Below are 5,892 nucleotides of genomic sequence, written 5' to 3'. Positions count from 1 at the left end.
ACCTTAAATAGAAACATACGGAGAGTAAAGATTTTGTTCTTACCATCATTCTATTCTCATTTTTGGAAAATATTTCAGATGTTCAGGGGATATAAACACCCTCTAAATTCTTTTCTGCTCATTCCACACCTATTATGATATCTTATTATGTTTAGGGATATTTTCATCATCAAAAATGTGTTTGGATTAGGCTCTTATCTAACACATATAAAAACTGCTGGGAACTGTTTTCACTAAAATATATATAAAAATGGGTCTCAGAAACATACCTTGAATCCAGTGTGAAATATTTCTTGGTTAGACTAACTGTGTGAAAAAATGAAGACCATGTCAATTGTAAGTCCTAGTTTACATCTCAGCAAAAGGATTACAGATGACAGTCTCTTCCCACCCACAGGCAGCAACACTGCAGAGACAGTGAACATCCACACAGGTTCACTGATGGATAATTCTGCATACAAATGATAGTACACAGGAATATTTTTTTCGTTTAATAAGGGAATGCTGCATGATAAGTCAAGTCCATTAAATTCTATGTGACAACTTGGGACAAATACAATTCTGCTTCTAAACAGTTCATGTGTTGTTCACATACACATGCTGCTCACACCAACAAACTCATGTCTGTGAAAGAGAAGTGTCTCTCAGTGTGAACAAATACAGCTACATCTGTGAACATTATTTTTCAATGAAATTGTAAGTTTCAGACCATCCTAGGGAGTGGAAAAATGGATTACATTTCCTCACACCTTTTTAACAGCAGATAGGATGGAATACAACAGCATGAGATGATTTTTTTATCCAATACTGGTAACTGGATGAAAAATTTGCAGCTCAACTGTAGAACTCTATCAGCTACTACAAAAGTGTTAAAATACAATTTTGTTGTCGTGCTGAATTGTGTTTGGGTGTTGCTTCTTTCTGTCCCCTTACTTGGTCCCTTTCTTAGTGTAGAAAAAATAGGATGGTAATCTGAATTAAAGTCATGAGTTTACTAAATGTCATGCTTCAGCACTGCAGATCTCAGAACTTTCAGGTGAGCAGAAGTGGATAGAAAGATTCTGAGGTCTTGCTCAGAAGGTGGAAGGCAAGGAAATATTGTACCCTAAGAACATTATGGCAAATCACTTTCCTAGATTGCAAATTTGTATAATACTGGCAAATTTGTCCTTTGGATAAACATTTTCCACACTTTGGAAAACATATTGCTGGATTTCATTTTCATCTGCTGAATGGGAAGTGGTTCACAGGATGCATTTGTAGAACAGAGAAAGAAGAGGGATTTTTTGATTTGCTGACTCCAGTTCTCTGCCCCTCTGAGAAATCATGTCACATAATCTTATTTAGTAATTTATCTATATTTATTCCTCCATTTTACCCAATTAATTCCATGTGAGAAAAGAAAACTTAGATAATGAGAGCACCTTGTTTTCTTCTCTTCTGGGGTGGTTACTCACAATTGAGTTTCCTGATAAAATACAAGTTCAAGTTTGGGGTTTTCAACTTAGAGTCCAGATTGCTAGTATATGTAGGCTGCTGCAAAATATCAAGCAATCTGCTAGATACAAAGCAGTGAGAGAGGAAGTTTTTAACTTTCTGTTAGGCTCAAAAAGCTCATCTTTTTCCCCTCCCTCTTTCACCTCCTTATGTCCCCAGAAATGATACCCATTACTGTGTTGTGCACCCCCACAAGATCCATCATGCCAACTCTCAGCACCATACTCCCTAACTATCCTTTGGCTGTGGGAATACAGTACCAAGATGCTAAAACTGTCTTTTTCCCACATGACTCACCACTAATTCTTCCAGCAGGACCCACTGCCCTGGACTGATTTTGAGATATATATTATTTGAGATATATAAACCTGGATCAAAAATACTTTTTTTTTCCTGTTTGGCTTTAACTAATGCAGAAATGCAGTAACATAAAATATATTTTGCTGTGTAGCCTCTCTTAATTCAGTCCCTCTTGCTTTTCCACACACACATAAATACACAGTCTTCAATATCACAAATACCACATAAAAGATCAGAGTTCTGAGTTGAATATTGGATCTAGAAACATTGTATATGTTCCAGTAAACACAATGTATAATCAAATACTGCACAATGAACTGTCTTCTAAATCAGGTAATGGTACATAATTAACAATGAGGGATCTTCTTTTTATGTTATGTCCTTAGGATTTCTCATCTCCCAAAAATATCAAATCTCTGAAATTCTTATGTAATTCCTACCCATGATTTTTTTTCTCTGAAAAATCTGGAGAAAAATTATTAACAACTAATACACTCCTGGAAACTAATATGTTTTCTAAGATGTTGATGTTACTGCAGCCATGTTTCTTTTCATTCATAGCAGGTATATCATGTTGGAAGTTGTATTCTGATAGAGCCAGCATGTGGCAGTAGGCTATTTAACCTGTAGCAGGTAAACTGAAGAAATTTGCAGTCTGAACTTGACGTGAGTCATTAAAGGCAGCAAATTCAAGCTGCAGTTTTTCTGAGTTCTGTCACATTATGAGTAGCATATAACATTGATAGTTTGAGGGTAGACAGGAACATTTTTCATCACTGGTCAAAGAAAAAGTATTCCTGAGTTTTTCTTCATGCATCCGGAAAGCTGTAAAGCTAACCACAGACAAATATGAGGCTGCTGAAATATGAAACAATTAAAGGAAATCCCGGTCTAAATCATAATCTCCAGATGGAAAGTGTAAGGAAAAAAAAAAAGAAAAGGTTTCACTGGATGCTCAGTATAGTCTTTTTAATTTTCTATTTTTTTCAGTGAACTCTGCTTACATTTGAAATAAAAAGATTTTGTGGGTTCATGCATGAGAATTCAGCATATATACCTATGTTTCCTCAGGAACTGCAGTAACAGTAAGCAACAGAGTTTTCAGCAAATTGTTATAAAATTCTGACAAGGTGTTCCTTCTTCATTCCAATTACAGTGGTATGGCCCTTCTCTCTGGCAGTGATTGGCAATAGTAAGGATCTGAATTCAATTTGTAGGACTTAGTGATCAGGCTCAAGCATCAGTCCTTTGAGCCCTGGCCATCTGAAAAAATGTTTTCAACTAAATCAATCTCTATGCACTCAGTAAATTAACTCTATGGATCACTCCACTCTAAGTGTTTTGTTAAACAGAAAATATTTAGCCAATCAGGGCTCTACTGGGAGGGCAAAGAAAAATGGAAGAATCCTAATATGTCAATAGAGAGAGCATAAATACCTCAGAGAAAGCAGCTGCCCCCCTCAGAGCAGGCTGGCAATGGTGCTAATTCCTTCCTCCACAGCTACACATGTCCAAGGAAGCAGGTGACTATTCACATGCCAGCACTATTTTGTGTACCTACTGTTTGGTTGCCCGTGGTTTTTCGAATACATGATGGTACCCATCATATTTATTTTCCAAGAAAGTTCTTCCTTTTCTTCAGGGTTAGGGCTAGTGCTGCTGTAAATTTAAAGCACCTCCCCTAGTTAAATCAGCACATTCAAAACCTTTAAGGAAAGAATCTAATTCCTCTTTTCAGGAAGTAAAAGTCTGCTCACTTCATTGGAATTGGACTCACATCAGCAACATATTTGACAACTCATCATCTACATACCCCTATCTCCCATCAGTCAGAAGTGACAGTGGGTTATATTTTCCAGTATAATAAATGATGATGAGCATTTTTACCATGAGGGTACCTTGAATTATGATGATTTTATTTTCAGGAAAAGATTCTTCTCAATAGGGAAAAATGGAAGAACTAATGGGGTTAACAAGAAAATATATTCCTACAATACTCAGAAATAAAGTGAACAGAAACAAAATTAGTCTAATACTTAAAATAATAAATTAATAAGAGTTTATTATTTATCAACCTGCTTTAGCTTTTTGATGAAGAAGGTTCCACAGGTTGCCCAGAGAAGCTGTGAGGCCCCAGCCCTGGAAGTGTTCCAGGCCTGGTTGGATGTGACTTTGAGCAACCTGATCTAGTGGAAGGTTCCAACCCTGCTGTGGCAGAGGGATTGGAACTAGATGATCTTTAAATTCCCTTCAAGCCCAAACCATTCTATGATCCTATCTCAGGATGCTGTTCCCATTTTACTTAAGTTCTGTTGCACAGACTTGCAATTCTTCCTTTTTCTTGCAAGAGTAAACAGGGGAGAGTTTGAAACAGATCTGAGAAGCCTTCTTCTTAGCAAGTCATTGTAAACCCACGTTATCTTGATTCACTTAAAACTATTTGCTGCAACTTGCTGATAGGCATTACAGGTGTATGGCCCAGGTAAGACTTCTGGTGGTCCAGCTTCTCTGATCTGCTGCTGAGAGTTGCCCATATCATCTGTTTGTTTCTGAGGAAAATGAGAGAACTCCCACCTTGGAATACCCTGTCCAGATAGGAACTGTCATATTTCTTACTGCTGCTGACTTCCTCACAGAGCATTAAGGTTCATATTTCATACACTTGATTATATGAAAGATGCAGTTATCTGCACAAGTGTTCGTGTCTGAGCTCAGATGTTTTTCAACTAGATTAAGGTCAGTTTTTAATTCTTTTTACAATGTTCATCTCAATAGATGCATTCAGTAAATTAAAATCAATTAATTTCCTCATTTTAGAGTTTACAATAATTCAGTTTTATTGTATTTTCATATACTCTTAGAGCACAAATCTAATTCTAGTAATATAATTATTTAATTTGCATATTTTTATTATCTACTCTGGTGTCTATGTCCCAGCCTAACTAAATAATCCCATCATTTCTCATCAAGTTGTATCTTGTTCACAGACATCTGAAAATCAGGTCTTTTTCATTTAAGTGTTTAACTCAGTATTTCCATATGTAATTTTTAAGCAACAGCTTTGAAAGCCATCAGTCTTATATCAACCATCAGAGTATCTTTATTCAGTATTTTTTTTAAGTCTGTTTCATGCAAAAAAGTCCCAAACCAAACAAAACAAAATTCAGCATTAAAATTATGCCGCATCCAAATCTTAAGTTTGAAATATTTCTAAATTTAGGGAATTCTAGATATTCACTGTGAAAAATAAATGTAACCAATTCCATTTTGTAGGGGTTTTTAATAAAGGGCAAGAAAACCCTCATACAATTCTTCAGAGAACAGGGGTACATTCACAGCAGAATGTTTATGGACATATATTATCTGAAATATATTTAAGAGGAAAATAGTTAAAACTCAGTTCTACAGAATTTATCACATGAATACAAAATCTTATATTTTGTTGATCCCCATACATTCTCCATTAATTCTGTCTCTGTGTCATTAAATATCTTGGTTATTTTCTTTTGTAGGGGTGCTACTATTGCTGTATGTTAATAGCAGCAGTACCTATAATTCCATCAGGGAATTAACACTGCATTATATCAAACCTGTCCAAACAAGTAGCTCAAAGGCTGTTTGTGTTCCAGGGAATTCATATTTTAGAATGGGGTGTGGAAAGGAAAAAAAATTACAGTTATGCTGTCGGGCCCAGCTAGTTCCTCTAACCAGCTGAGGAAAAATGGCAAATACTTAACAATCCCCACACCCTAAATTAATATCCTAATGAATTGGTGTTTATTAAAAGCCTCTTGAAACATTTCTTTCTTATTGAAAATTCCTACCAAATGCAAGTGCTTTTGGACGTTTAAGGAAAGTCTTCAACATAGAAAATTCTAAAAGGAAAGAGAAAGGAATTTTCATCTCTCTATCTCTGGGTTGAAAAAGTTTGAGAGAAGGAGGTGATTTGGTATTGTTCTGAGTCAGTTTGCTCTGGCCGAGGAAATGACGAGAAGGAAACTACTTCCCCATCTCAGGAACCATGTGGTGTTCCAAGATAAGGCAAGCACTTACTAATTCGAGTCCACAAGCAGGAAATGTGATACATCCATTTCC

This window comes from Manacus candei, unplaced genomic scaffold, assembly GCF_025592945.1.
Source record: "Manacus candei isolate 608988 ecotype Guabito, Panama unplaced genomic scaffold, ASM2559294v1 h1tg000052l, whole genome shotgun sequence".
NCBI classification, from domain to species: Eukaryota; Metazoa; Chordata; class Aves; order Passeriformes; family Pipridae; genus Manacus; species Manacus candei.
Note: the sequence above shows the minus strand (reverse complement) of the source record.